Here is a 20,215-nt window from a genome sequence, read left to right as displayed (position 1 = left end):
AAGGTGCAATTTTGGACACCATGAAAGTGCATAGCCCTGTTTTCACCTGTCCAATCGGAGAAAGGCAAATGCCCAAAAGGCCCATTTCAGCCCACCTGAATTTCAGTTCTCGTTTTCACTTCAAGCCCTGTCCTGTGGACATATGAAACCTTTGAGCAACAAGGAGACTCCTGAATTCTTCTCAAAGCCAAAACAGCTGCAGCCTCCAAAGAGTAGGAATTCCCGGGCTCTTTCAAAAGTGGTAACATCTTGATCTCTTTAAGGCAGGGAGAAAAAGAAAAGAAAGGAAGGAATAGGGCTGAATTTAGCTCTTTGCTCTTTTTTTCCCCTTCAAACAGCTGACCAATAGATTCCTAACCTCTTGAAAAAAAAGTTCCATGTCTATAACCTTGGCTGCTTGAAAGACCAGATTGTAGGTGACAGGTAGAGGGAGGGAAGAAAGTTAATATCATTCTGGAGAATATATGCCTGTTTTGTGCCCTTGAAATGTGATGAGAAGAAAGTGCAGAATTAACCCTGAATAGCATTTGGACAGATTGACCAGCTGGTGGTTTTAAGAACATGGTGCGTAAGAACTGGTGTCCTGAGTTGGCTTTTATCATCCTCCCTCTACTTCTTGAGGTCATTGTGGTTTGGAAACCATCTATAGCTTCACTTATGAGAATTAGCCAATTGTGGTAGTAAACACAGCATAGCAGTATGGGCACATCAGAATTTAAACCAGAGTTTCTTCATCCTTAGATTAAAGCTTTAATAATCACTAAATCATATTAGTTCTCTGATTTGTTTTTCAACTACCCACTCGAGATGGCTAAACTAGGTTAATAGTTGTTACCACACCTGAGTTAATTTTCATATTAACAGGGAAGATAAAGGGGTAACAATGTGGCTGTCTCTACACTCCTGACTCCAGGAAATCATTAGGGAAAAAAAGGGCGAGTTATTCAAATGTTAATGACTTTGGGCTGTTGACATTAATGCCCTCAATTGGGTATTCTTCTGTCATTGAATGATGTGGGTCTGAATTCTTAGTTCCAATGGCATTGATGCATTCCCTTTTTCAATATTTGCAGCCTTCATTAAAAGTGTGGGGTCCATGGTGCTCTCTGAGCTTGTTGTTTTCTTACAAACGTTTCATTACCAAACTATCATGTAGTACTGATGATGTAAGGACTCAATTCAACCTTGAGCTCCAAAAATTTTCTAATGTTAAAAGTAGATAAAGCATAATTAAGTACACTGAAGATAATGCAAGAGCTGGATTACAACAGCAGTAAACATATTTATTTGAAGGGTTAAGGTACAAAATTGTAAAGCAGAATGAAAAAAAAGTCGATAGTTTATTTTGGAACACTAATTATGACTGTACAGGATACAGTTTTTCCTCAAATTTCAGAATTAAATTAGGCAAATTTCTATGTATGTGCTGAAACTCCCTCAGGTGCTTCTGATATTATCGTGAGTCACCTGATTCTCTGTGAATCTGGATGCAGTAAGGCTTAGGTCACCTGGCTGTTGAGAAGTTAGGGACCTTGTTAGAGTAAAATGAGCAAAAAGTACTTCATAAGTGAACCCAGGATAAAGTCCATACTGATTAAAAAGTCTGTTTGATAGGGCAAAGGACAAAGTAAACAAGAAAGGCAACTTTCCATTTCAGTATCTTGCATGTTTCTGGGGGGGAAAAAAATCTCTCTTCAGGCTAACAATGAGATACTTTATAAAATATCTGAAATGAAAATGCTTTGGTGAGTGAGAGAAAAAAAAATCTTACTATATGGAGACTCAGTTTTATTTTACCTAATTTTTATGAACATCTTAACTGACAAAGATTTATCTTCTACGGTTGTGCTTCTCCCCCCCTCCCATTAAGAATAGTGTTAGATGAAAAACCAACTGATTGTCCATACATTCCAACTTTGAGTTGCAAGTGTGTTTTCACAGTCTCTCCCTGGCTCTCCCAATTCAGATGCGGCTTCTAAAATGAATCTATGATTCTCCTTTTTATTATTTCCTATACTCCCCTTTTCCTGATCTATTTTATATAACTTCTTAAATCCACATCTAATATATATAGACTATCCCATACTGGAGAATATATCTCCTGAATCACAGGATTACTTTCAAGTAAATCCAAATGGGATTGTGCTATTAGTTCATGTAAATGAAACACATACGAGTCATATTTATTCCTGCTAATATAGTCCTTTGCTATTCCTTGTGTCTCCCTATGTTGAATGTTGTTTGACAATGAGATAGGCAGAATATCAATTGAATAAATTGATTCTCCAATAAATAAAATTATTCTCACATTCTGTCTGTCCATACTTTGAAGAGTGCTGAGGTACTGATGCCACCTTGTATGTAACAATGATCCTCCTAGTAGGTGGCTTTTCAGAACAGAACAGATTTTGAATTCCAGAGTAACAATTTAACATAATTTTCTCATATTGAGTGACAGCATGCGGTAATCAATTTGTGGATCCAGAGAAGCATTAAAGCTAAAGAGATAGTTCATCCTGTATAGGCTTCCTTGGAAATAAAGTCTCCTTACCCAATAAGACCAATCTCATGTGCAGAATTTAAGATTTTATGGGTAAAATTGCAGGCTTGCTTTTAATCAAATTAAAGTTTTAAGTTTAATTTTAAAGTTACAGTACAGAACTCCTGCTTCTGAAGTAAACTCACAAATGAACACAAGGAAGCTTACAAAAAGGCCTAGAATTTTAAGGGGAAGGCTAGATGATGAGCAAGGAGTGCAGTCTAATTGAGGCTCCGATCATAGCAGGTCTCCCTATAGTTTGGACCTCTTGAAGCTGCAGGGCTTATAAGTAGAAAATTGATTTCACAGTACAGGGTGCACTGTGAAAGTGACATGTAGCTTTCTGGACTTCACAACAAGCCCTTTTGTGGAATGACGGGTTCTCGAACTCTTGGCACACAGCCCAGAAGTTTCCTAATTTGGCTTTGATGAATTTGCTGAAAGGCTATTTTCAGTCCCCACAGGATCAGTCAGAAAACAGAAGCTGCCATTCATGTTCAGGTGGCAGGTTACGAATAACTATTTCGGCCCTCCCTTGTGTTTGTAAGGAGGCCTTAAGGTGATTAAAAATGGAGAAGAGTCAAATACTTTGTTTATGCCTTATCTTTCCTATGCTCCCAGTTTGACCTTTCTAAAATAATTATTCACAATGAAAACTTGTGTGCAGAGTTGTGACTGTCATCTCCAAACAAGGCCGCTGTGTTTGAGAATTCTGGATCTCCCATCATATGGATGTATTTTTGGAATTTACCAGGGTGGTTTGGAAGTTATGTCCCAACATACACACTTTAACTGATTGGGCTCTCCAGGAGATGATAGTTAGTGACCATTTATTTATTCATAGTGAAATTTGTGAAAGGCATTTTGCAGGGTATCTTCTAAATTAGGGTTACCACCCGGCATCTGCAGCTGGCCGCAGGGATGCCAAAATCATAAAAAGTGCATTGTGCCATGACAAGTCCCATGGGTTCAGAGTCAGACTTGTTTCATGACACCACAATGTTATGGTTTACATTTCAATGTATTTCACTTTCCTGGAGAAGTTCTAGTTGTCACATAGCCTCAAAATGGCTTTCAATGATTTACCAGCAGCATAATAAGTAGAAATTCCACAAGAAATGGGTTTCCAATATTATTTTCCTTATGAGGTTCTGAGAAGGACAATCCTCACAGTCCGTGGTCTCAAATTTTTCTGTCAGGAACAGATGAAGCACAACTTTCCAACTTTGTCAATCAATGTACTTGAAGCAGTTACAATTTTGATGGATTTCTGATTTAGATCCAAGATGGCTCAAAATAACTGAAGTGTTCTAAAATGCATTAGAATTATTCATGGAAAAGTTGCATCAGTAGCGTAAGGCAGATGATGCATAAAAGAATTCTTGCTGCTCAAATTTTCATCTCTATATATTATAAAGTCCAGGCATTTTCTATCTACTGCATAGCAAAGACAGGCAGAATTCAAGCCAGTCAAGCTGTTTGCACTTTTTTTTACCACATCATGCAGTCATATGTACATCCATCCCTCATGCATTTCCCCTTTGGCATGGCGGAAGCAAGGATACGCAAAGTACTAAACAGAGCAAGTCAAGACATAAACACATGAGCTAGAAAGATGAAAAGCAAATGCAGATAACTCTAGTTTGCAATGCCATTCACTTAATAATTTAGTTACAGTTATATAGGCCATCTGAAGCAATGGGCTGCTTACAGCAAAGAGAAAAAAGTTGATATGTGCCCCCTTCCCCATCCCAAGGATACTGCTAGTTATTTTATTTTTTTTATTTTAGGTTTTTATCGCGCCTTTATTACTTTATGAGTAATTCAAGGCAGAGAACATACATAATAATCCATCCTCATCCTATTTTCCTCACAACATCCACCAGCATTTTCAGTGGCCTTGTGAGAGTAGAAGCTTCTGGGGCAAATAGAGGGCTCCAAAGTGTGCAGTTTTCCCATCCTGTCCAAGTCCCACTGACTTCAGATTTAGGGGAGACTCTTAACAGAACTTCTGCAGACATTCTCATCAGATCCATAGGTTCAATACAGGTAGTCCTCGATTTACAACAGTTCACTTAGTGACCGTTCAAAGTTACAACGGCACTGAATAAAGGGACATGACCATTATTCACCCTTATGATCATTGCAGCGTAATTTTGGTAACATGATCAAAATTCAGACACTTTGGCAACTGACTCATATTTATGACGGTTGCAGTGTCCTGGGATCAAGCGATCACTTTTTATGACCTTCTGACAAGTAAAGTCAATGGGGAAACCAGATTCCCTTAACTGTGTTAGTAACTTAACAACTGCAGTGATTCAACAACTGTGGCAAGAAAAGTCATAAAATGGGGCAAAACTCACTTAACAACTGTCTCGCTTAGCAACCGAAATTTTGGGCTCAGTTGTGGTGGTATGTTGTATTGTATTGGCAAGGCAATGACTGATACTTTCAATTGTTTCTGCCTCCAGACTGTTGGTTTTAATACTTCGTACACTGACATTTGTTCTTTAAACTTCTCTCCTTTGTTTGAAAACTTTTTACCAACTCCATATACTTATGTCTTTTTCAACATTTCTGCCATTATAGCCAACTCTTGCTTCTATATATCCACCTGGTTGAAGCACACTCTTAAACAGTCATTCTAGTTTCTTTCAACAAACAGTAATTCCTGTAAAAGGCCACGCTATCTACCTTTCCACTAGCACGTACACATCTTAAAATTCTTTAACTTTCTCCTTTCTAGCAAACTTTGAACCAAAGCATAGAAATCTACCATTTATGTGAGCTTGCACTCTGGTTTCCCCTTCATGTAAAAAATACCTTGATCTTTGATGCATTAATTTTCAGATCTATGTCTCACTGTATCACATAACCTGTCTCATGTTCACAGCAAATAATCAGGTTTCTCAGCCCACCACACAACATTGTTTGCATTCAAAAGTGCTGAAATATTCACTTCGCCAACACACACATCTCTAATGTCATCACAAGCATTCCTTATTTATTTATATGTTTGTACATTAGATATTGGGGTACATCATACATCCAGGCCTTACTTCCTGCTTAGCACTAAAAGGTGCGAACATTACATTGCAACAGTTACATATTTTACTTTCATCATCTTATCACTTACTGTATTCAATGGTCAGCTTTCAATTTCACAAGACTATACAATTCAAACTTATTCACCACCTTACACCTTCTTTACATCGACAAATTTGATGCAGAGAATTTACTCACATTATCTGTTGAAGAGCTAAAATCTGTTCTGTACGTTCATTGTCCAGCAGTAATTCCTACGGTATTTTCCAATTTTTTTCATATTGTCACTTCTTGTACAGTTTTGAACAAAATTCCCCGATATCGTTACCAGTTAATAGCTTTATAGGTTTTGTTTCTGTTACCTTTCTTTTTGGAAGAAAGTCATTATTATTCCCCATACATGTGGATTCAATCTGTATACATGTTAAATAAGTTTCTAGCCCCTTCATAAACAATCCACATACATATTTCAAGATTTGTTCTTGACTAACCTTACTTTTCAATATTATCACATATATTGCTTTTTATATTTTTCCCCCTCAGATTCTAAAATTAATAGTATTTGTTTCAGTTCCATTGGCTTCTAATTCCATTCACTCTGTTAGAAATTATTTAGCTCTTTCTTCTCACCAAAATTATTTGGTGGTGTTTCTGCTGCTTTTCAGCTGAACCATTCTTTACTCTTTAATTACATTCTTTGCAATTCTCTATATTAGGGTATTATACAATATTTTTCATTCTGGTTTTTGCAGTAATCATCCCATTATATGCATTTTTTTCTTATTTTTTTTCCACGGTCTCTTTCACTTTTTTCATACTTTCCATTAGTATTACTACTCACATTTTATGGCATTCTGTAGCATAATTCTTTCCCTCTTCACATCCTTATTCCTTATATCCACTTTTCATTCATTCTCCTGGAAGACTAATGCATATTTTAGTCATTCTGTGAATGTCATTCTATTTTCACTCATTTCTTTTATGTCCTCCTTTACCCTATTAAAACTACCAAATAATGGTTACTCTCATATTCGGATCCTCTCATCGCTTTTGCATTTATCATTATTTCTCTTAGTCTTATAATCAAATCAGTCATGCTTTTCAGTTCTCTCCTTTTCTATGCATATAAGTGAACAAACCTATAAATAAATCACAAATTTGAAACAAAAAATGCTGAACAGTTGCTTAGTAAACTGTCTCCACTAAATGGCTCAATTAGTTTTGTTGATATTCTCTCATCTCCAGTCATTAATTCAAGATGCCTAACATAATATTTTCCCCAATTTTCTTGACCATCATAGAAAAATAATTGTTAGGATATTAAATTTAGTACCTGGATCAGTAAAGTATACCATGGGCTACTACACAGTTGTAGTTGATTGGTTGGAGAGAGCTGGCTCCTGCATGAGGCAATCTATGTTGCTGGGGGGGGGGGTTTTTTTTTTTTTTTTTTTTTTTTTTTTTTTTTTTTTTTTTTTTATTTTTTAATAAAAATTAAGAATTTTATTTAAATTTTATTATAGTTGGTAATAGAAAAAAGAAAAAAAAAAAAAAAAAAAAAAAAAAGAAAAAAAAAAAGGGGGGGGGGGGGGGGGGGTGGGTTTGTTTATTCCCCCCCCACAAAACTTTTAGAAAGGGTGAGGGGCCGGGGGGGGGAAGCCGCGGTGCGCCTCGCTGAGGCACGAACAAGTTGGTGGGTTAAAGTTGAGTTTCCGGGGGGCTTTTCCTCACCTTTTTCCTCTGTTGCTTTGTATGCTGTCTGAACTTACTTTGTGATGTTCCTGTGTTCCTGATTATCTTGTGTTGCATCTTTCTGGATGATAATAAAAGAATACAAGTTTGTGTCAGTGTCTCTGACTTCATATGGACAGCTGCTACACAATTCCATGACATGACTCTTCCCAGGATTTATTTCTCAATGGTCTCTATCTAAATGGTAACGAGGGCTTTCTCACTTTTTCAAGATCTGCCAGGACTACCTGAGTATTCATTATATCTATATCTACGTGTGTTTGAACGTGTGTGTATGTGTATGTGTTATACACACACACACACACACACACACACACACACACACAAACTTCCAAAAAGTGCAGGCCCTGTTGATTCATCCTGTGTTTAGAGAAATTATATACCAGCAGACAGGGGTGGGATTCAAATTTTTTAACAACCGGTTCTGTGGACGTGGCTTAGGTGGTGGGCGTGGCTTGGTGGTCATGTGACTGGGTGGACATGGCTTAGGTGGTCATGTTATTGGCTGGGTGTGGCCAACTCAATATCACTCACATCGAGGCTCGCATCTCCTCGCCTGGTCTCTCAAGACTATGGGGATGCTGCAACAGTCGTAAGTGTGAAAAATGGTCATAAGTCACTTTTTTCAGTGCCATTGTAACTTTAAATGGTCACTCCACACAAACAACTACCAGCAAAGGAGGGGAGAAAAACTCCAGAGACTTTCCTGAGACCGGAAGTCTAGTTCTGGCAAGAATGTAATAAGGGTTAATGGAGAGGCAGTTTCTGTAAGCAACACCAGAATGTTTCCTTCCTGCCTTCCTTACAGGATTAGGCCAGTAATTTCTTCTAACAACCGGTTCTCTGAACTGCTTAGAATGTTAACAACCGGTTCTAGTGAATAGGTGCGAACTGGTAGAATCCCACCCCTGCCAGCAGAGCGTGGCAGATGAGAAAGGCTATTGTGAAAAAATATAGGACACAACACTTAGAGCTAGATACATTGAGAAAGAAGCATTTGAGAGGAACACAGAGCAAACCCATGATTCTTAATGAATATTCTGTTCTGCAGCCAAAGAAACATGTAACCCACTCCTCCTCTACTCTGGAACTTTTTGAATTCAAGACACCACTTCCTATGCCACAAGGCAAACATCTTTTGAAACCGTGAAACGGCTTCAAATGTAGTTTGCTATCAGCTATTAAAAATGGGAAAAACTTAATTTTTGTAGACTGTCCTAAATGTAGGGTATTTTTGGAACTCCGCCTTTATTTAGTAGAGCTGTGACAGAGAAGAAGCAAATAAAACAACCATACATACAAAAAAGAGGATATACAGGTAATCCTTGACTTACAACTATTTGAAGTTCCCAAAAAACCTGACTTACAAAACTGATCCTCATACTTGCAACTGTCGCAGCATCCCTATTGTCAAGTGAACAAAATTCTGGTGCTTGGTAACCGGCATGTATTTATAATGATTGCAGCATCTCAGGTCCATGTGATCGCCATTTGCAATCTTTCCAACTGGCTTACGGCAAGCAAAGTCAACAGGAGAAGCTGAATTTGGCTAATCGCAACATGATTCACTTAACAACTACAGTGATTCGCTTAACAAATGTGGCAAGAAAGGTCATAAAGTCAGGCGCGACTTACTTTAAAACTGCCTTGCTCAGCAATAGAAATTCTGGTACTGATTGTGGTCGTAAGTGGAGGACTACTTCCAAGACTTTTCATGTCCTTGTCCTAAATTAATTTATTTTAATTTCCAGGAAAGCAATAATTGGCAAAAGATTGTCTATATGCCAAGACTATGGTATTTGACATTTATATGCACATGATATTGTAAAACTCAGGGTTCTCAAGTTACATGTTTTGAGACTGAGATTTTATTTTTAACTTTCCAAGGGCAACAGCTGTCCAAGTTCTACCTATAGCTATAGGAAACTCAGTCTTCACTATGTAACCCATCTATTTGAAAGGACACATCGACAGAATTTTTGGTATCCCTAATCTAATATTTCTTAACACACCCTTTTGAGGCAGTAGCTGCAAACGAGCACTTTCTCTCACCTCGGTTTAATTTTTAAGAGTTATATTGTTAAAGAAACTGGATGGCCGCCTGCCTTAAAACACAACTCTCGGCAGCTCACAGCAACAGTAACAGCAACATAAAACCACATAACAAAAACTAAAAACTGGTGCCTCAAGGGATGCCCCAACAATCAAGCACAGACCCATCACTGTTCCCCAATCCATAAGTAAAGAGGCAAGTCTTGATGGAAACTTAAATGGGTGGGGGCTGCAGGATCACCCATGGGAGGTTGTTTCTCAAGGGAGGGGCAGCCGCAGCAAAGGCACACTTAAAGGACCTGCTAGATGACCACAATTCAGGGACAGGACCCGAACCGTGCCTACCCTATGTGATCTGGTAGGACAGGCAGATATTCTCAGGGAGAGGTAGTCCAGTTGTATGTGTACTGAAATAACATCCAGATTCTTTAAGCTATTTGTGGTAGGGACCTGAAAAGTACCATGCATTGAAATGATCCCATCTGTGGTACAACTGATTTTTTGTTTTTAGAGGAGGGGAAGATTTCAGGGAGCCATAATAGTAAGATTGTTGTTGTTGTTGTTGCTTGAAACAAAGGACAAGATAGTATCTGTCCCCATCTTTAACAGCTACCAAACAGTTTAGCAGCCAAGTCTTATTTCATGGTTGATAATGGAAACAATAGTGCAATATATTGCTCACTGTACTGTATTAATGTTTATCCAAAACTTTATATGCTTTCCCATCTTGCAACTCTAGCTGGCTTCCAGTACCACAATCAAATAAAACCGGCCTCCGTACAAGCTGAAAAACAGTATGTAATTGAGCATAGCAGAAGACATGCTTTTCCTTCTAGCTTAGGAAGATCTATCGCCTACCTGGGTATAAGTACGGTAGCATTTTACCGTGGGAAGGAAAATGCATTGTTGATATAAAAATAATACCATGAGCATCAGTTAAGTATACCTGCACTCTGCCATTTGTTCCATGATTACAAAATGTTGGGTGTGCATTTCTCCTATAAAGAAGAAAGAAAAGTTTTGGGTTAGTTTTGGTCCCAGTGTGTGCGCGCACATGTGTGCACATGTCTTCAAGTCAGTTTTTGATCCCTGATGACTGACTGGACTAGTCCCTGTTGCTTCTTGGCAAAATTTTTCAGAAGTGGTTTGTTTTCACCTTCTTTCACCTTCTTCATTCAGAGTTACTGTCCCAAGGTCAACCAGCTGGCTTTGTCCCTAAGGCAGAACTAAAACTCGCTGTCTCCTATTTTCTAGCCCGGTGCCTTAACCATTACACCAGACTGGGCCTTGGGGTACCTTTATCAACTCAGGGATTGCCATCAAGCCTCTTTGGAGCTTTACCCATCACCTGCTACTCTCTGGGTGGGACATTTGGGCCATCCTTGGCTGGACCCTAGCAAACATATGGCATGGTTACATTCTTGATAGCATCTTATGAGTTAAAGATGCTTCCTTCACAGGTTTTCTGGCACTTCCAATCTGTCATTCCTTGCTTCAGTTTCTGGCCTGAAATCTAAGATGGCTGCTTGGTGGTGGGGCTACCCTGTTAATAGTTAATAACAGTAACTGAATGTTTTTATAGTCTTCTGTCAGGTGCTCCATGCATTCCTTCACAGCAATGCTACACTTGTAACTGCCCTGTAAAGGTGGGGTGGAGAGCAAAAGCCGAGATGAAGAGACCTACATTGTTCCTGAGGAATTCTTGTTAGAGGAGTAATTTCTGTGGGGATTTCCGGGTTCTTGAGCCATTTTCTGTGCCTTAACCATTATTCTACTTTCATCATTAGAAAGCAGAGTTAAAAACAAAAACAGAATTGGGAAAACAAAGTAGAAGCAGTTGGAATGGAGAGGTATGCACGTAAAAGAATTACGGAGGTGTGTAAACATCAGGGTTGCCTTTCAGGTTGGTTGGGTCAAGATCTGTTTGTGCTTTTAATCTGTAAAGAAACATAGTGGGTGGATAATTATTTACACGGCCATGCCTGTATCCCAGAGCACTACAACATCCAAACACTTCCATCATCAAACTGAAATCATTGACCGCCTTGGCAGAACCAAAATAAAAAGTCCTAAAGATGACCCCCAGTATTTGGCCGGGAGGCAGGCTGAGAATTGTTCTTGTGGTTAGAAATGGAAGAAATGCAGGACAGTTTTCAGAACATAGCCTGCTTTTCATTCAGTCCTCAGATCTTCCATTGGAAGCATAACTTGGAAAGAAAGAAAGCTCAGCTAGAATCTGCCTGAAATACCCAAGCCAGACTTTTTATAGAACACTTAAATTTACTCTAATTAGTTGATTTTAGTAGCTCCATTTAGCCGGGTAGCTTATTGTTGTTTTTTTATTGGCGGGAATAGGGTTGAAAGGACACAACTTTGATGCTTTTTGTGTAGCTGTGATCTCAGAGATCTCCTGGAATAAAGATGGGAGACAGGTATAAATCACGGGAATTGGGAGGGGGTGTGTGTTCAGATGTAGAAAGGAGAATCCAGGATCAGTAATCCATGGTCCCTGCTATTTTTTGTATGGTGGCCACAAGTGTGAAAGAGCTGCAACCACATTTTTCCCACTCCCAGTAGAATATTGTTTTAAAATATTGATTTTCCAGTTCTATTAGTGAAGAGAATTCTTCATTCACTCCCAACAATCCACTCTGTATTTGTCCCTGTTCAGATGAAGAGTGAACAGCTGGGTACATAATGAAGTGTGTATTTATAATATGCAACATCCAAAGTAAAGCACATGTCTCTCAGCAAGTGAACATACAAAGAAACTGAACAGGTGATATTTTTAGAATCTGCTAGAACATCTTTGGGGGAATCTACCTGTTTTGTTGTTGGTTTGCAGAAAATGAAGGGATGAAAGAGCTTTGATTTAGTTGGGAAAAAAGTAAAACAGAGGAGTAGGAAGAATGATTGATCTTGCAGTAAGATGAAGTTACTAACTTCCTTTCATTGCAGGTAATGAGGAAATGTGTTGATTATTGGACCTGACAGTGTATGTAGTCCTCCACCTGAGAGACTTTGAGTCATCTACTGGAGAAATAGGGAGTGAACTGTTAGGTGAATTTGGCTTGATGCTTTGGTAATTTGTTGATCGAGCTTTCTTGTCCAGATTTGCACTTCCTATACTTCAAGTTTCAACTCTTACCCACATTCTGTGATTTCATCTAAAGTGATGAAGATTGACTACTTTAAAATTATAGATGACTTCATTCTAAATGGCCTTGCCTGAAATGTAAGTTCACTTTTCAAAGAACCATAGAGTTGGAAAAAAGTCACTAAGACCAATCTTGTTCAAGCCTATGATTAAACATGTTAGGGTGATGGGGAGTCTACCACTTCTCTGGGTGAGTGTTCTTACTGCTAGGAATGTAGTGTTGGAATCTATTTTTTTATCTAGCAATTCAATATTTGGTGTTCTGCACTTTGAACGAGACAAAACAGGCCTTGATCCTCTAGATGATGCCCTTTTAGGAATAGAGAGAGTATCGTCTTCTCTTCATAAGAATAAATATTTCCAGTTCTATTCTCTCTTCTTAGTTTCTTGCCCTTTGATCATCGTTTTTGAACTCACTGTTTTAGTTCCCTGGGACCTCCTTAAAATCTTCATAGTAATTTTTAAAAATTATAATCACAATGGTTAAAAAAGCTAACACAAATTAAAAAGAAGAAAAGAAAAAAAAATGGTACGTGCAGAAAGTACAATAGAAAAAAAAATAAAACAGAAAGAAAAAATAAAATATAATAAAGAAAAACATATAAAGAAATTACTTTCCTTTCATCCCAAGTATATATTTTAGTAACTTATCATCTTCTCTTGAAACCCCTATCTCATCTCTTATCTGTAAATAAACTCCTAAAACCTCACTGTCTTGTGGTTTCCTCACAAGGAGTAATTGCCTGGAACATTTGTGGGTGATCTCAAATCCTCTCCTCTTTGGAGAGGAATTACAAAGAGCTGGTCTACTTATCTCATTCCATTGTGTTTGCCAGTCTACCATTTCTTCTCTGGAAATCTGAGTCCTCTTTAAATTGTGATGTCCAGAGCTGGACATAGAAGTTGAGATGATGTCCAATCAGTACAAAATAATCTATACTTTTACTGATGCAGTCTAAAATTGTATTTCCATTTCTTGTAACCATAACACATTTTTGGCTGTTATAGGTATTTCTCAACTTATGATTAGTCACTTAGCAACCATGCAAAGTTATGAAAGATCTCCGCAAGGATAGTTACAACCTGGTTCTCATGGCCACCCCCCCCCAAGTCATATGACCGCTTTTCAGGTGCTCAGCAACCAAGCCATATTTACAGCCATATGCAGGTTCCGTGGCTCCTGAAAATGTGTTTTGTGATATTTTGCCGGAAACCAATATTTACTTCTGGTTTTCAGCAATACCAGCCCATAGCAAACAATTGGTTCACTTAATGATATGTCTTTCACTTAATAAATATGGATTCACTTAACAACCACAGTAAAAAAAGACTCCATTATACTCCTGAGTCAAGGACTACCTGTATGCAATTTATAATGAGCCACTATCCCAAGTTCCTGTAATCTCATATCTCATTTCTACATCTGTCATTTAATTTCCATTTATAAGTTAATTTTGTCCTTGTTAATTTTTTTTGAAAAGGTCTATTTATGTTGCCTATCCAGGTGGTTCTAATTTTTTTGAAATATCCTATTCAGTTTTATGTCATGTGCGAAGTTAATAAAGATTCTTTCCATGTCCTCATCCAAATTGTAAGGATAAATATTGAATAATTTAGAATCCAAGATTGGACCTTGTGATACCATCACTAATATCTTATTCTAGTTTGATTAAATGCCATTGACAAGAATTTTTGAAAGGAGATTTTTGAGCCCACTGTGGCTCCATCAACCAATCACTCCATCTAGCCCATACTTAATTAACTGTTAAATAAAATGTTATGAAGTATTTCCTGAATGCTTTGCGGAAGCAAGATATATTGATCCTAAGCATTTTGACCATCCAATACAGAAATTAAGACCTGAATCAAGCTGAACTTATGTCTTCATGGATGTGCTCATGTAGTTTTCAAGACAACCTTTAGAATTTACTTGCTGCTGCTGTTTTTTCAGCCTAGCCTTACAGCCCAAGGCTAGGGGCTACAGCCCAAGGCTACAACCCTCCCATCCAAACAATAGCTTGATTCAGTGTTACTCAGCTTTCTGAGATCATTCAAGGTCATGTTGCTATCACCTTGATCAGAATATGAGGCAAGGTTAGTTTGGCAAATCTTGTCCTTGATATATCCTTTCTGACCTGTGGCAATCAGTGTACATACAAACTGACATATTTACAGAATTATCTGCTCTAGAATCTTTCCAGTACTTATGTTATGTAGATCCCTGGATTCTTCTTCTCCTGTTTGAAGGTAGGAATATTTGCCTTCCTCCATTGATTTGTCGCTTCACTCATTCTCCAGGATTTTTCTCCAGAAATGTTCACCAACCTACAAAGAAGCAAGCTTCCTCAGTACCCTAGACTGCAATTCCTTTGGTCCTGGAGATTTAAGGTCATTCAGAGGAAGGAGATGTTGCCTGATAATGCTTCTGTCAACCTCAAATTTCAGTACTTGTCCTTCCTTTCACAATTGTTAGTAAAACCTACACCTTCTCCTTAAAGAAGATATGGGCAAGTAGAATACAGAATAATGGAGAAGACCTCCAAGGAGGACCTCCTTGGTGGTCTTCTAGTCCAACTCCCTGCTCAAGCAGGAGACCTTATATACCATTCTAGACAAGTGACTGTCCAATCTCTTTTTAAAAACCTTCAGTGGTGGAGCACCCACAACTTTTGAAGGCAACCCATTCCACTGGTTAATTGTTCTCACTGACAGAAAATGTCTCCTTAATTCTAGGAGGGAATTAAACAGGATATTTTCTCCGTGATCTATTGGATTTTGCTCTTTTATGCAGTAGCTGACCACACTTATTTTCTTTAAAGATCATTTTCACTAATTCAAGCTGAACTTTCCTCACACCGTTCTGAGCTACCCAGCTTTCGTCTCCAATCCTAGACAATGCACGTGAAAGCCTTTCTGATCAAGCAATTCATCCTTCAGCCAAACACTTTTCTACCACTTATTATGAAGTACAGCCCATCTTGTACCAGTGGTCCACTATAACTCTCCTGTATAACCAGTCATTAGTTTGCAATAGATGACAACACCGTCCAATTTCCCAAGTTCTTGAGCTTCCACCCTAGATCTTCAGAGAACATGGCAACATGTTTGCAGCTGTTCCTTGAAGTATCATTTGTCCTCACATGGATTAGTAGGAAGGGATAATTGGAGATTATTCTGTCATTTTCCTGAGCCCTGCCACAGGCAGACAGCACATTTCACAATCTGAAGGGTCCACTTAGAAAACATTTGTTTCAACTTACTATAGTAAAAAAAATTATCAACTGTTAGGACCATTCATTCTCCTTATTGCAAGGAACAATAGTATACCCACTACTCTTGAAGAAGTCCCCATCCTGTCTCCTGTTTCCCAGTGTCTTTTTTTTCCTCCTTTGAAAACTCATTTTGTCCCCCAGCAACTAAGGATCAATGGGAAATGTCACAAAGGATCTATGGAACCAGTTGGTTACAAATAGTTTCTTCTCCTCTCCTTTTCTTGTTAAAGTTGTGTAGAGTTCATGTTCTTCTTTGTGACAGTTGAAGTAAACCCATTTTCCCTAGATCTGACATGTGGCACTACAGACTGGAGCAATGAGAAAGTAAAGTTTAAACACGGGTGGTTGAAACAATTTTATTTTTACACAACTTCTGTCAATGTACAGTACATAATTTGACACATCCACTCAAGCAGCCAGGGTTATAATTATATTGTCAAAATATAAGTTGATTGTGACCTGCCAAATGAATCAAAGTTGATTTTAGTTATGTAAAATTGCTTTAGTTGGGTTCAGGGGACTCTCCAATGTTGAGAGAACAGATGAGGATGTGTGGATCTTAGTTGGCTTCCCTCTTATGTGAAGGGTCTTAGTACACGTATTCAAGCATATATGGACGGAGCCTTTTTTTAAAAAAAAAAATGCATGCAGAATACATGCAAGTGAGACTGGCAATGTTCTTTCAGAGCTTCCCATCAACTTTCCATATGCCAAGGAGATCACATCAGCCTTGCTTTTGTGTGTGTGATTCCTTTGTGGAACCATGTAGCTCACAAGGTTTCAATAAACAGCTTTTCTGGCATTATTTTTTTAAAACATTGAAATGGTTGGGTCCTTTGACTTCTACAGGTGAATCTTGTAGAATTAGAATTAGAGTCAATTTGGTTTAGAGGTTATGGTGCTGGCTTAGATACCACGAGACTGTGAGTTCTAGTCCCACCTTAGGCATGAAATTGGCTGGGTGACTTTGGTTCAGTCACTCACTCTCTCAGCCAACCCACCTCACAGGGTTGTTGTTGTGGGGAAAACATTAGGAGGAAGGAGTATTAGGTATCTTCGCTGCCTTGAGTTATTTATAAATATAATAAAGGTGGGATATAAATAAAATATAAATGGGGGTGGGCACAATGGCTCAATGGTTAAAGATACTGAGCTCATGCTTATCAGCTGGAAAGCTGACAGCCTGAGTTTGAGACCTAAGCACCCTGTGTTGGGGTGAACTCCTGTCCACGCTCCAGCTCCAACCCACCTAGCAGTTCGAAAGCATGCAAATGCGAATAGATAAATAGGTACCACTTCGGCAGGAAGATAACATAAGAGGTTCGGTGGTGCAGTGGTTAGAGTGCAGTACTGCAAGCTACTCCTACTGCAATTTGGCAGATCGAATCCCACCAGGTTCCAGGATGACTCAGCCTTCCATCCTTCCGAGGTGGGTAAAATGAGGACCCAAATTGTTGGGGGCAACAGGCTGACTCTGTAAACCACTTAGGGCTGTAAAGCACTATAAAGCGGTATATAAGTCTAAGTGCTATTGCTATTCCATAGTGATCACTTGACCACGGAAATGTTTTCAGACAACACTGGCTCCCTTGATTAAGAAATGGAGATGAGCGCTGCCCTCTAGAGTTGGACACAACTGGACAGGGGAAACCGTTATACCTTTATAAATAAAATGAATACAAAATAAAATCCTGCATTTCAGTGTAAACTTGGCAATGGCTCTCTGGAGCTCAACCCTGGAACCCTCCAATTCCCAGGGAAAATCAGGGCCTACAAGAAGCAAAGCATAGACCCATTTCACCGTGTGGGTGACCTACCCAGTATTTCCAGTGCAGAATTGGGAAGAACACTTAATAGATCTGATGACAGGCTCTGATAGGGCATTTTTAGTGAGAGTCTCTGATTTCTGTGCCTTCGTTTACAGGAGGTTGCTGTTTCTAGCCGTGGATTGTATGCCTATTAGGAGAGCAATAATTTCCACCTACCAGAGTCAACTCAGGTGTCCCTGCTTTGATAGGACAGAGACCCTGAAATTATGGCGAAGTCATTGGTGGCTGGTGGAGGAGAAGTCAGTTCTTATCTCAGCCTGGTCAGAGACAAAACTGCTCTTTCTCTCTCTCTCTCTCTCTCTCTCCCCACTGCTCAGCTCTGAGTCACGTCTGGGACTTGAATAGCGGCCCTGCAAAGGACTTGTCATTATAACAGGGGGACAAAACCCAGTAGGTCTGGCTCCTAGCCCTCGCCTGGCTTCCAAACCACTACTTGTCACTTCCTCCCTGCCTCCTTCAGCTCAAGCTCAGCACAGACTCAAAAAATAAAATAAAATAAAATAAAATAAAAATGGGCCATCCTTGATTCCTTCTTTGTAATCCGTGTCTACACCATTGAGGCTTGCCACCCAGGGGAAAATATTAAGGCATTTTGGCCTTAAAACGCTTACAGTTGTTCAGAATGGGGGGTCCGAATGGGGATCCCGGTCGCCAAGGCTGAAGAAGGAAAAGGAGAGGGGGGCAGATGATTGAGTGGTAGTAAACATTACTTCCCTCTTTCCCTCCCACCCTTCTATTTTGTACTCCCCTCCTTTGTACTGTTATCTCTTCAGGAAGTGCCTCCATATGTCTGGCTGTGGCCTCCCTCCCAGGCTGGAGCCACTGTCTGGATTAGAGAGAAGGGGCTGTGTGTGCAAAGTTGCCAGTGCTCTCTGATTCTCTGCCTATTTTGCCCACTGAGAGAGGAGGCTGCCAGCAGAATGGACCAGGACGGATGTGTCACTCATGTCTGGGAGTAAGAAATGGACTCGCACAGGCAAGCTTCCCGTATACAGCACAGCATCTCCCTCCACAGTGCCAAGAGCATTCAACCTCAACTTACAAAGAATGTGTGTGCGTGTGTGTGTGTTAATGCCAAAATTTCTGTTGCAAAGCAAGACAATTACGTGAGTTTTGCCCCGTTTTGCCACAGTTGTTAAGTGAATCATTGCAATTGTTAAGTTAGCAGTACGGTTGTTAAGTTAATTTGGCTTCCTCATTGACTTTTGCTTGTCAGAAGGTTGCAACATGACCCACGGGGAGGCTGCAACAGTTGTAAGTGTGAAAAATGGTCGTAAGTCACTTTTTTCAGTGCCCTAACTTTGAAAAGTCACTAAACAAATGGTTGGGGCATCACTTTTTGAAAGATTCAGTTGCATGCTCTTGAAGAAAAGTATTTGGGTGTTATAGCGACTCTTCTTGCTTGGCTTGACCAACTCCTGGCGCTTAAAATAATCTACAGCAGGGGTCCCCAATCTGAGCCGCAGGCCACTAGTGGGCCTTGAGGGGCTTTACAATTGGGCTGCGGAAACAGCCAATGAGCGCACGCACCTCCTCATTTGTGTGAGCAGCAGGCAAGCGTGCGCACAAATGCTCCATTTCAGAGAGTGGCAGGTGTGTGTGCATGCCGCTCGCACAAATGGAACTGCATATGCTTGCTAGCTGCTCACCCAGAACCATCCGTTCTCCCCCCACTCCACCGGTCTGCAAAGCCAGAAATTGGGGAATTCTGGTCTATAGTCTATGAGGGAGAAAAAGAGCATGGCTGGCCAACTGCCAGAGCAAGGCATTATTTACAACCTGGTGGACTTCACAGGATCCCTGTAAACATGCACCATCAGGTGAGTACCCACCTGATGCAGCTGTCTTGATAAAGCAAGCTCTAGTAGTAGATCTGGCCGCTGCTTAGAAGTGAGACTAACCGGAATACCTATTTCTGCTGCTTTTCATGGATTCTGTGAAAGACAAAAAAGGGGGGCTATTAATATGCAAACTAAACTCCAGGCTTTCCAAGAAGGTGCTAGTTGCTATAGTGGCGCCTCAGGGACTCTTAACGTGAGAAAGGATAATAATAACTTTCATTTTCTAACAATCAAATGCATTATATATTTCTGCTGCAGAATGCCTTGACACGGTCTTCCCTGACACTTTATGTTTGCCTTGTCCATAAGGACGCTAGTTAGGAACTGAAGTTAAACTCATTTGGAGAGTGCCACATTGTGGAAATTAGCAGTGTAAAACTAACTGAAGGCCAAAGGATATTTTAGCAGGTGCTTTTTTCTTCTTCTTTTGTAGCAGCCTTAGATGCATCTACCAGTCTTTCTTCTGCATAATGGACAGATGCCAGACTTTTCATTTCTGAAACGCTAGGATAAGGAACCTATAGTCCAGGACCGTGATGGTAAACCTATGGCATGCGTGCCAGAAGTGGCACGCAGAGACATTTCTGCCGGCACGTGAGAGGTCACCCGGAACAGCCCCACTGTCCCTGCCAGCCAGCTAATTGTCGGGTATCTGCTGCGCATGCATGTGGGGGAGACAATGCGCGGGGGAGATGCGTACGCATGTGCAGAGGCACGGGACATGG

At 39.8% G+C, this 20,215-nt stretch overlaps 1 protein-coding gene and 1 long non-coding RNA gene across 2 annotated transcripts in view; one reads left to right on the top strand and one right to left on the bottom strand.

Moving 5' to 3' along the window:
• Window positions 1-20,215, top strand: part of ERBB3 (erb-b2 receptor tyrosine kinase 3) — a 97,044-nt gene that overhangs the window by 20,522 nt on the left and 56,307 nt on the right. The window lies entirely within an intron of this gene.
• Window positions 6,479-11,093, bottom strand: LOC148132234 (uncharacterized). Its single transcript, XR_015747752.1, has 4 exons — window positions 11,076-11,093; window positions 10,338-10,389; window positions 7,357-7,400; window positions 6,479-6,504 (listed from the first exon to the last, which is right to left on the bottom strand). It is a non-coding gene; the product is annotated as an uncharacterized LOC148132234 (long non-coding RNA).

Source organism: Notechis scutatus, chromosome 2 (genome assembly GCF_049901735.1).
Source record: "Notechis scutatus isolate UNSWTSFEM ecotype Mainland chromosome 2, rNotScu1.2, whole genome shotgun sequence".
NCBI classification, from domain to species: domain Eukaryota; kingdom Metazoa; phylum Chordata; class Lepidosauria; order Squamata; family Elapidae; genus Notechis; species Notechis scutatus.
Note: the sequence above shows the minus strand (reverse complement) of the source record. Positions and strands in the feature narration are given on the sequence as shown.